The sequence below is a fragment of the Polypterus senegalus genome, chromosome 7, assembly GCF_016835505.1.
Source record: "Polypterus senegalus isolate Bchr_013 chromosome 7, ASM1683550v1, whole genome shotgun sequence".
Classification (NCBI taxonomy): Eukaryota; Metazoa; Chordata; class Cladistia; order Polypteriformes; family Polypteridae; genus Polypterus; species Polypterus senegalus.
Window position 1 is genome coordinate 33,432,983 of NC_053160.1, and position 12,813 is coordinate 33,445,795.

Below are 12,813 nucleotides of genomic sequence, written 5' to 3' on the forward strand. Positions count from 1 at the left end.
GCGCAAACTGAATAATTAGATGAGGATTGGTATGATTAACGGATGTAAAAACCAAATGTAACTTATATACTGCAGAACATTAAAATATAGCTGTTGCCTAAACTTTTTTAGAGTACAAATTGCAAGCTTTAAGATGAGCATTCAACACAATTGACTTGCAAATTTGAAATCACATAAATATATACAGTAATAAACCAATTGGTTTAATTATCAGTGACTTCTCACTCACCTTTTTGTCTTCCCTTTTAAAAGTTTCTAATTAGCTGCGTTGGACGCAGTAATGACGATTGGGGGCAGACTTGTGCTTCAGCAAGCGAAATTTAAGTGAAATTTAAACAATTACCAAAAAAGATCTTTTCTTTCCGGACAAGTTTTATTTTGTGTATGATCATTATCGGTTTAGAATCAAAAAGGGATGGGAGACTTGTGTTATCCCTAACACGGATCACTAACCCCGTGTCTTAACTTTTGTTAAGTGCTTGGATCTCGGATCTACAAACGGTAAGCTCGCGGACCCTCTCGTTTTTATGACCCAAGAAGTTTTCTTCGCGTTTCTCCAAACTTAACATCATTACTCATCTTAACGTTTGTTTTGACAGCACAGTGTGAAATCGAAAACATATTTAAGAAAACCTGTTTCTTGGGGGGGGTGGAATAAATACAGTGTAGAGTTTAGGCATTTACTTGTTTATAATTAAATGTCGGAGGTTGGTTTGTTTTTTCTTCCGTTTTTATTATAGAAAAAAGTGCGCATTGACATGGTCAGATTTCCCTAAAAGCAATGCACATGTCTCCTCGTGTTTATAACAGAATCAGTATTACACCTCCATTATCACGTCGGGGACGATTAGAGCAATAGACAGGTCTCTTTAAAACAGGATTTAATAACATGGAAAACAAATTTAATGGGCTCTTAAGACCTAAGGAACACTTTTGCTTTCTGCGCGATAAACACTAATAATGAGAGAGCGTCATGCTGGCGCAGTGCTTTGCGCTTCTGTCTTTCAGATCCTCGAAAAACGGTTCCATTCCTAGGTCCGTCACTGCACGTGCGCAGTTCATAGGCCCTCACTCTCGTTCTCTTTGTCTGGGTAGTGTTATGGCTTAATGTAAGCAATCCGTTATCTTAAAGCCCACCCAAAGCCGGAGTGCAGGTGATGATTGTTTGGGATGTTTAAACTGATCCAGTGTGAGTATCCACCTGGGTATTTTGGGATGTACTGGAGCATGGAGGAGCTCTGATGCTGCTATGATAAGCTCTGGGTCTTTGTATTGGAAAAAACAGTACTGGATAATGAATGGATAGATAATAAACAAATACTGACCCTATAATTATATTAATAAATACATGTGCATTTTCTAAAATATATGTTGGCTGGGATTGGCTCCAGCAGACCCCTGTGACCCTGTATTCGAATTCAGCGGGTTAGAAAATGGATGGATGGATATATTTACATCAATTAGGCTATAGAATTAACTGTGATATAACTTTGAAATCTGGAGCATTAAAGTAGCAAGAATTTCAATGGGGAGGAAGGGTAATTGGTGAACTTATAATGTCGTCTACTTATGATGGTGTGTTGGTGTTTTGCTTAATGTATCTAAAGCAGGCAGGTGTGGGTGGCATTGTGCCACAGTCTCCCAAATCCTGTATCTCCCACCTGTCTGTGTAGTGAGAGGCATTTCCTCAAGTACTCTGCTTTTCTTCTAACAAACACAAATACATCAAAGGCAGGTTTACTAGCAGATTCCAAATACAGTATATAGAGTTTGTGTGCATGAGTGGACCCCACAACAAATTGTCCTCCTGTCCTTGGCTGGTTCCGGCTTTATGCTCAAAGGTTCTAGGACAGGCTTTCATTAATTAGATTATGCTGGTGTGAGAATATTTAAGTGGGTATTGTCTTTAGTTTTTGTTATGCATAACTCTACCCAACACAATTAAATTCTGTAGTAACTTACACTGGACAGGAAGCCGGTGTATCATAAGGCACATCTGTGTACACACAAGCACAGGACAGGTTTGGAGTTACCTATTACCCCACAAACATGTTTTTGGGTTATGAAAGAACTACCCGTGCAGATTTCATTTTCAATCAAACATTTTTATTGACAAAAAAAAGTGTAATATCATAAGTAATGGCAATCGGGCAAATTCAGCCTTCAACTGGAGCTCACACCCACCCAGCATGCACCTGCCCTGTGGAGGAACAAAAAAAATTGAGTGTTTCTCTTTTCAGAAGGCCACACAGGAACTGGTAGAGCAAGCCACAAGGGGAGCTTTTTCCAAATGAGAGGAGAATGAGGAGAGAGAAAACAAAAGTTTAATATTAAGGAAAGAAAGATGTTTCCCACATCAACCTCTGCCCTGTTCTTAATCAATTGGACTGTATTAGATCAAGCCTGAATCGTGGCGCTGGGTAAGCATCCATTCATCCATTATCCAACCCGCTATATCCTAATTACAGGGTTATGGGGGTCTGCTGGAGCCAATCACTGGGTAAGCAATTGATTCTAAATGTAAGAGATTACGGAAAGGAAACTTCCATGTGAGAGTAGAGGACATTTCTGGATTTTTCCAGCAGGACATGAAAAACCACTTCTCCGCCAGAGAAGCCAACATTATAGGATTTCCTGGAGAAAACAGAGTGATGTAGGTGCAGCAATAGTGACATCTGAGGGGACAGTGAGATATGGAAAGTAAGAATGGAAGTGGGAGAGTCGGCAACATAGGACCAAGTGGATGCCACAGGAGGGCAAGTCCAGAACATGTGGAAGAAGGCTCTAAGAGGGATGAGTTGCTCGCCATACTCACTAAATGACTTGTTAGATGTTGTTGTTACAGCATTTTAAACATGTGTGTTCCAGTGGTCCAGATTTTTGAGAGTTTTTTTTTAGTTTTAGAAAATGGAGGACCAGTACACCAATTGACTGTTTGTGTGATCACAAAGCCAATTCGAAACAGAAGAGAAGGATCCGTTCCTATCTCGTTCTCACTGTATGGCCCTAAGTAAGCCATTTAATCTGTGTTTATGTCTGGAGTTAAATATACAGTGTATACATGTAAATAGATTTAATCTGTACTTATGGTAGTAGTGTTCACTCCATAAAAGCAAACATTAAAATAAGAGTTGTTTTCTTGTTCTTATGATACTTGTAAAGCAACTGTCCTATGGTGAGCCAGATCATTTTATTTATTGAGTGATTGCTTGATTTAGTAACGCTTTTGCTAGCTCCCCCTTTAGAAGTTTCATTCAATGATTTCCAAAAATAAAAGTGAAGGTTTTATAAACAGTATGTAATTACAGGCTTTCTAGTGCATCTTTTGGGTAACTATTACCCAGTACAGTACATGCAAATTATTTGTTTTTAGCCTTTACAAAAAGCACTTATCTCAATAAAATTTAATTCCATATTTCCTTTAAGTACTGGGAGTTTCAAACTTTCTGCAGATGATAATGTCATAAAAATATTCCTTGAAAACATTTACTTTTCTGTTGTCTTTTAATTGTATTTTTCCCTTTCTTTAATGTTCACCATTGTCTTGAGTATTTATTTTATTGTTAAAGAAATGAAAGAACCTCTTGCAGTTGACATTTGTATTTTCTTCTCTAATGACATTTCATCATTTCTAATATTTTAAAATAAATCATTTTAGAAGCGTCTAATATCATTATAATAAAAAAACACTCCAACCGCATATAGTGCATCCCATGATAGATTTCTTCGTACCAAATTATAGAAGGCATCTGCTTATCCACAATCCATTTAACAATTCAGAAAATTCAATTTAAGTAACTGATTGCCATATAAATAAAATTATTATTATTATTTCAGTAATTAATTACCATATCAATAAAAAGTATTATTATTATTATTGGAAAGCATGCTCAAACCCAGAGATCTCCCCTTCAAAAAGTTAAATATGATTAACTGTAAAATGGTGGGAAGCTACATTTTTATGTTAAGATCAATAAATGTTTAGTTTTAAAAAGTGGGGAAAAAAAAACATTCCACAACTTCCATTAGCTGAACTTGCTTTTTCATGGTAAGCATGTCAGTGAGCAGCAACACAAAGAAGAAAGCAGAAGACGAGATGTGACAACAGAGCCTTTAAAGTGCTTTATTCCAGGGTTCTGCAGCAATAACTAATGTACACTTACAAACAGCTATCCTTCCATTCATTTTCTGGTATCAGTTGCAGGGTATTAAGGTGTAGGACCGGTGTCACCAGAAACACAGAAACCATCCAACCAACCAGTCAGTTACAGGGAAGTTTCACGATGGTTGAGACCCATAAAATCTTCCTAGACAGGAAAACTTCTGATAGTAAATTTCATATTTTCCTTGTTATAGTGTCGTTTCTTCTGGGAGTTGTGTTTTACACCCATAATCCCGAAGGCATGATGGCAGGTTAACCAGTGAATGAAAATTTTACTGGAGTTTGTTTGCTTGCTTAACCGTGTGCATAAGACGGATAGTCGCCCTAGTTCATGGATCTAATTGAAGTGTTCAAATTCCTAAAAGGAACTGACAAATCAGATTTATTTCAACTAAATTCTAAAAACGTATTCAAGGAATCCAGTGGAGGGAAACTAAGGGAAAGTGGATTTTGTGTGGGAAATATACAAGGATTACGGAGGGTCTTCAGTGCAATGCCATTTTGCTACCTTACAGCAGGGGTGTCAAGCTGATATCCTGGAGGGCTACGGTGGCTGCATGTTTTCATTCCTGCCATTTTCTTAATTAGCAGCAAATTACTGGTACTGATGGAATGAATTTCTTTTGCCTTCATTTTAATAATTTTCTTTTAAGATTAAGAACCCTAATTGATTCCTTTTTTCCTTTCCCATCAGCTAAACAGTCCATCCATCCATTTTCTAACCCGCTGAATCCGAATACAGGGTCACGGGGGTCTGCTGGAGCCAATCCCAGCCAACACAGGGCACAAGGCAGGAACCAATCCTGGGCAGGGTGCCAACCCACCACAGGACACACACAAACACACCCACACACCAAGCACAATTTAGAATCGCCAATCCACCTAACCTGCATATCTTTGGATTGTGGGAGGAAACCGGAGCGCCCGGAGGAAACCCACGCAGACACGAGGAGGACATGCAAACTCCACGCAGGGAGGACCCAGGAAGCAAACCCGGGTCTCCTAACTGCGAGGCAGCAGCGCTACCACTGCGCCACTGTGCTGCCCCCAGCTAAACAGTAATGAAGAGTAAGCAGGAAGATGCCTTTTCTGTTCTTATCAGGGCAAGAATGAAGCTGCTGTAAAGAGTGAGAAACATTTAGTGGGGCACATTCGATTATTGAAGACGGGTAGCTAGAAAGTCACCTAAACTGTTCTCAGCCACAAAGGAAGAATTCTGTCCTTGACTGGGCAAATCATCAGTGGTTGAAAGGAACATTTTAAGGAAGATGTGGATGGGAGCACAGAAGAATGGAAGTACAATGAGAGTCTGCATCCCAGGACAATGTTTCTTTGGTATGCTGGGTGACAGTGTTTTTAGGGAGGTATTCCAGTTGGAAACCTACAGGGCTACATGGGACTTGTAGTTGCAACATTCAGCCCTGTTTGGGTCTGTTAAGTACCAATGGAGGGAAAAGCTGGATAGAGAATCTCCTGTCACCCTACTTCTTGGGCATGCTTACATTGTACTCTTGGGTCAGCCATCAAATGAAGCCTCCCCTGTGGAAGGTGGAAATCGGGAGTGGAGTAGGATGAAGAAGAGAAAAATTACTTTGTGGGTATACAGTAATACTAATTTGTGAACAATTCCTGTTCTGAATTTTTTTCATATATATAAATTCATTTTAACCAGACTATTGTGTAGTTTTGGTCTAAGTATGGGGTCTGAGACACCCATTAGACTTGTACCATTGTGTCCATTTAGTGGCCAAAAACACAGTAGAGGTGCTCTGCGTTTGCAAGCTTGAGGGAACAAACTGGGATAACTTAGTTAATGTCCTTCTTCAATGTTGTATGCAAGTTGATGGCAGTATCTGCAGATTTCAGAAAGCAGGACAACAGTGCATTTTTCTAACAATACACTATACAGTCACACTCTCTGGTTTCTGCAAGAAAACCTTTGCCAAGAAAATGGCATTGTACTGCATAAAGTTGACTTTAGGAATCAGCAGATATTTCTACTTGCAGAAATAATGAATAATGCATATGAGAGTGTTGCAATTCTGCCTACAAGTATTCAAAGGACCTGCAGGGCATTATTATGGGAGTCGTCACAAGCATTGTGTTATTGAGTTGGAAATATATTCCATTTGATTCCTTTATTTGCAGAGTGAGACTTTGAAACTGAATTGTGCTGCCAAGTCAGGTTTCTTTTAGATGAGTACAGAATTTCAGCAAGCTTGTGACACTTGGATATCTTCATTTTTCTGATTTACACTAACTGGATACTTTTAGGTTGCCGTGCCTTAGAGATTGAAGATTCAGATATTAGTGCTCAACTATTGACTATGATGTCCAACTCACACTTGAGCAGTTTGCACTATGCAGCAGCTGAAATTATAACCCCACCTTCAAGTTTGAGATTTTGTCCCTTTCAAAGAGTGGCCTTTTTTGGCAAGTTGATGGTGTGTAGCCTGTCCCAATGAAAGAACTTTTAGAGCTTGTTTTGTTGTGAAACTTACAAGAGTAGAAACATGAAAACACTAATTCAGGTGATTCACATGCTTCCATAGACATTGAATACCCTAAAGAGCGCCATGCAAATACTGGAGACAACCACCAAAATACTGTTGGAAGTCTACTTGCTAAGGCTGGGAATAGAAATCCTGTTAGAAAGTATTTTCGCTTTACATGTAAGCAAATCCTGTGCAGTAAAGCATGAGAAAACACAAAAAGAAGGAGTACCTGATATATGTGAGGGAAACTGAATAGCACTGGTCCAAATGAGGATAGAAATGTGAAGGACAAAGGGAAACACATGCCTATATAATAATTCTGTTTCCTTCCAGAATAGGTCAGCTGGTATTTACCAACCTCTGTCGCATGCTGGACTCTCTAACACCCTCGTGGCACTGCCCGTTTATCTTTCAGGAGTTGAATTTAGGAAGTGGCAATGCCATAGATGGATTGCTATTCAAGTAAAGTGCCTGGTTTTCTTACCTGGAGAAGTGGCTGACAGAAGACCCAGCAGGACTGGCATCCCAGTAGGGATGGTTGGCAGTTCTGTACCCTTTGGGGGCATCCCACTTAGGATGGTTGGGAGGCTAGGGCGAGTGAAGAGCCTTGCGGGGCTGACTCATGTGCTCATGTTGCTTCTTTGGGACAGCATCTCTTCTGCCAAGTCCCCATTTGGATATCCAAATACTCTAAATGGGAGTTTTGGTTCCATAGGGCTGTCCTATTGGATTCTGTGGGTATGGCCAGGTGGAGATATTGGGAAGCGAGTCCCCTTTCTTAGGTTGGTGCTTTACTGAGGTGGTGATTATGCACTGGAAGTGCTTCCAGGTTAGGTTGCAAAGGGAGCACTTCACAACGTCCAGGAGTCTGATTTGAGACGAGGTGGACAAAGTCTTCCTGGGACAAGTGGAGGAGTAATTGCAATTTTATGAATTTTGAGGATAATAAATCTATGGGATGTATTTTCTTTAACTAAAAATATGTTTGGACCCAGAATAAAGTCTGAATAAATGTGTCTAGGGTTTGGGTTTTATGAAGCCCCCTATTGGGCACATTTTCGAAAATGAAAGTACTCATGCAAAAATGTTGCAAATCAATATGGCCAGTCCCATGACAAAACAGAGCACTGCAAAAAGTTTGGTTAAATTAAACAGTTCCTATAGCAGTTATTGTTGGACATAAGTCAAAAGGTTTTTGAAGGATATGGAAATAAGTACTGGACCAAACCAGACTAAAACCAATAGGCGTGCATCCTGTAACAAAACAAAAAACAATGCAGCTAGATTAGAAATAGGTCTTATTTATTTATTTTTTTTTAAAGTTATTGTTGTACAGTACATAGTTCTCGGCATTCAGGGTAGATATATCGGAAACCACGTGTTCAAAATAGTTCTGACTTTGCTAAGATGTAGTCATCAAGGAGCTCTATACAAAAAAAAATATTAATTAAATTTAATTTAACATAATTTTGAGATAAACTGTAATTTTAGAACATGAAGATAAAATAGTTTTCTGCAGACACACACGCACACACTCATACAGACGCTGTACTAGCTGAACTTAAGAGTCTATAACAAATTTTTCAACTTCACCAGCTTTCATTTACATTGAAGTAAAAATGCAAGCTACTTGCATGTGTAGAAATGAATGAAAGTGCCATCGCTTTGTCACATGTTGTCATACACAGAATAATCTTGTACTCAAAGTTTCAATTACCCTAAAAAAACAACTCACAACTTCATTATTTTCACATTATAATGACTGATTATCTGCCTTGCACAATAATTTCAGAACTAAATTTGTTCTATAAGTAATCGTCAGTCTATACTGTCTAGCATTTGCATTGATTTTATTATTAAAAATTCAAGAGTTTGTGGTGGAGATAATAAAGTTTAGTGTTGTAGTTCCTGGACATCTAACACATCTTTAAAATCCATCCATCCATTATTCAACCTGCTATATCCTAACAACAGGGTCACGGGAGTCTGCTGGAGCCAATCCCAGCCAACACAGGGCACAAGGCAGGAAACAAACCCCGGGCAGGGTGCCAGCCCACCACAGTACACCACCCACACACTATGGACAATTTAAGATCACCAATGCACCTAACCTGCATGGCTTTGGACTGTTGGAGGAAACCCACGCAGACGGGGAGAACATGCAAACTCCACGCAGGGAGGACCCAGGAAGCGAACCCGGGTCTCCTAACTGCGAGGCAGCAGCGCTACCGTGCCGCCCCATCTTTAAAATGACTTGTTAATTCGAATAAGTAAACTTGACTCCATAATGTAATCACATAAGCAATCTGATGGAACTGTGATATTCTTTTTGTAGGATAACCAAATGAGCTGATTTACATTAATGACCACATGCTCTTCAGTACTGTGATTTCTCTGGACTAAAAGCACTAAAGCCCTAGAAAACATTCTTGAAACACAACAGTTACCTCACAACATGACAGCACCTCACAACCTACAAAATCGAACTGATGTAGTTCATACTCTTGCAAATACTTCTTCAAAAATGCTTGAAATCTCCTGAAAAGTACCCATAAAGAACCTGAGAAATGCTTGCAAAAAATCATTAAAAAGCCTGAAAAACACTAAACAAATGCTGGAAAATTGCAAGACTCGAGTATGCATGGGTAAGAGGGACTAAAGAAAAAATTGGTTGTAAATTGAACATACTAGCTCATCTGTTATTCACACTCCTTCATCAGTAAAAACAAAATTAGAAGGAACATTAACAACAAAATGATCATAATTAAAATAAATAGCACTTAACCGAAAGTTTATCCTTGGATGGATCAGTTTGTTGTTCCGATGAAGGCAGTGAAGTGCCTCCTATGCATCCATCTGATGTGCCACCTTCTGAAACAAGAGGCCTACCTCAAAACGTAATATGTCTCAAGCTGCGTGACGTTTCATTTCATCACAGGAAGTGTTGTCTGTATGATATACCTAGAGAATGACACTCATTATCGATTATCATATATCATTTAATATATCACGAGTGAATGGGGCCTTATTGTAATGTCACAAGGTCCATTGTTTCTTCAGTTCACCTATTTTTGAAAACTGTGTATTAAGCAAGATGCAACCTTGGAAGGTCATGTATGCAAAGTTTCTCTGTTTTTGTCACATTTTGTAACACTGCCAAATCTGTCAGTGTTGTAAACTGAAGTACAGTATAAGACAAAGCTTACCCAGTTTTGCTGAAGCTTTCAACCACAGTGGTTCAAAAGGGAAAGAAACCGCAGCCCAAGCCAAAACATGGGTCTGCTAGACAAATTTCCTTTGAAACTGTTACTGAATCAAAATGTTTGTACAAATTGTAAAAAATACAATTCAAAGCCGAAAGACCTTAATTAAATCTATTTTATTGTTTCCTTCAATTCTAGTCTATTTCCTTGATTCCCTGAGATTTCCAAAGCTCAGATAGTTGCTTAATATGAACTTCCATCTTGTATGCCATGGCTGCCATGTTTTGATGGCTCAAATGGCATAGGTGTCAAGTGCTTAGCAACCACATGCTGCCACAGGAGCCAGACGCACAACACCCATGAAAAAGCATGCATAAAATAGCAATGCAACAATTTCAATGAAGTAATGATAAAAAAAGAAAAGAAAAAGCAAAAATGGTTCAGAAAAATAGAATGAAACATGACTGACTTTAACAAATTCCTCACCACACTAAATAAAGAGGTCTTGAAGAAGCACATTGTCTAACTCATGAAAACACGGGTTGTATTAATTTTTTTTTTTAATGAATGGTACGATCAACTATACATTCTTCTAAATGAGTTTACAAATTGTTAATATGACTTTGACTAGTTGTTCAGGGCCACTGAAGCAGCATTTAGCACACAACACTGTATACACCTCCACCCTATCGTCTCATCTGTCAAACGACCATGAAAAGCATGACCCCCTTGTGCCACAAACCATCATTTTCATTTCCATAATCACAAGCTCATTTGATATTCCCTCCTCTTTCTCCATCTTTATTTGTGCATTAACTTATCAGTCATCTCCGTTTGACTGCTTCACAAGTTGCAAGAAGTAGTAGTAGTGATGGTGTTGTGAGGAGTATCCATTATATTTTTGCAACAGAAATGAACACTCTTCATGATGCATCATTGATGTTATTGGGCTGCATCTCTGATACTATCACCATAAAGAGTATAATGACTAGTGGTCAGTGTATCAAACACCACAGAATTCACACTTTGATGAACTCGGCTAATTTTGCTACACCTTCATGTGGCCAATCATCCCATACATGACTTCATTTGGATCACACCCCATAGTTTAAGAAACACTGTATCAGACTGACAAAAAACATAATCTTTTTTCATGGTTTTACTGGATTTTTCCACATACTGTAGTGGCTACTTTCAATTATATTTTCTACAGTATGCTGTTTGAAAAAATATTTGTCAAATGTTCACAAATTAAATGACTGAAGGAATAGGAACCTGCTGTAACTTGGAGAAACTTCATTTTCTCCGAAGGATTTTCAGGACTACTGACTAAAACTTGGAAAATACCATTTTACTAAAAGGGTACTTCTAGTTTAGAGCTTAAATAAATTTTATATAACTTCTATCTAAAGTCACAAAAATGTTCTAACCCTACCCAATTAAATATACCTGCATATGTATAATGAAATAGTCATTCTCAGTTTCCCTCTCATAATAATCTCTCATTTTAATTTTTGTTTTGATTGCTATTAATTATTACATTATATTTAATTAATTCCTCTTTTTTGTCTACTGCTCCTCTTAAATGTGGTGTTCCTCAGGGATCCATTTTGGGTCCTATTTTGTTCTCTATATACTGTACCTTCACCCTATTGGAGCTATTTTTAGGAAATGTAACATTTCTTTTCACTGCTATGCTGATGATACTCAGATTTATATTCCTGTATGCAACTCTGCAATAAATCAACTGCACAACTGTCTTTCTGAACTAAGATCCTGGATGGCTAATAATTTTCTTGATCTGAATCAAAATAAAACGGAGGTGCTTATAGTGGGTCCATCAGCTAAAACCCAAATTGGTCTTGGACTTCTCGGCTCTTTCTCTGTCTTTTACAAACCTCAAGTCCACAATCTTGGCATTTATCTTTGACAGTAACCTCTCTTTTGAGAAACAGATTTAATTCTGTTATCAAGAGTTGCTTTTTCCAGCTTCGTCTTTTAGGTAAGATCAAGCCTTTTTTTTATCTTCTAGGGATCTTGAGAAAGCTACTCATGCTTTTATCTTTTCTCGCCTTGATTAATGCAACTCGCTGTATTCTGGGATTAGCAAATCCCTGATAAGCAGGTTACAGTTGGTCCAGAACGCTGCCGCTCCCATCCTGGTTGGGGCAAGAAAGTCTGATTCTGTTTCTCCAATATTAGCTTCTTTACACTGGCTGCCCGTCAGTTTTCGAATTGATTTCAAAATCTTGTTGCTAGTTTTTAAATCTTTACATGGGCTTGCTCCTGCCTATTTATCCGAATTGTGTGTTTTACACCAGCCATCAGGAGTGCTTAGATCTTCTGGTCAGTGGTCTGTTGTTGTCCCTCGTACCAAGTGTAAAACTATGGGGGACAGGGCTTTTGCAGCTGCTGCTCCTCGCCTGTGGAACTCTTTACCTCATCACATAAAGGAGTCGTCTACAATTGAACTGTTCAAGACGAGGTTAAAGACTCATTTTTATTCACTTGCATTCTGTGACCTTCAGTAATACTGATGGTTTCCTCATTGTGATTATGTAATCTTACTTCTATTTATTATTTACAGTATTTTATTTGTTTTATTTCTATTTATGTTATTTGTTAATTGCATGTTTTTTCTAATTTTATTGTAAAGCACTTTGGCCACAGCATTCCTATGTTGTTTTAAATGTGCTATATAAATACATTGACATTGTATATCACATCCTGGAATTGCATATGTAATATCTGCTACACATACTATACTTTTATTATTTAAGCTGAATTGTTGTTCACATATGTGCATTACAGCTTTACCATACTCCCCTGTCTTTAAAGGGAGCAAGCAAGCATGTGGTGTTATTAACAATTCTGAAACATTGTCTTTAAAAACAAAAACAGAAACATCAGAGTTTACAAGGGATTGAACAATCCAGTTTAAAAACATGGCAAA

At 38.3% G+C, this 12,813-nt stretch overlaps 1 long non-coding RNA gene across 1 annotated transcript in view; it reads left to right on the top strand.

Moving 5' to 3' along the window:
- The first annotated feature begins 417 nt into the window (after positions 1-417).
- LOC120532121 overlaps positions 418-12,813 on the top strand; it is a 35,307-nt gene continuing 22,911 nt past the window's right edge. Inside the window, exon 1 of the long non-coding RNA XR_005634205.1 lies at positions 418-501. This is a non-coding gene — a long non-coding RNA (uncharacterized LOC120532121). The remainder of the gene's footprint in view (positions 502-12,813) is intronic.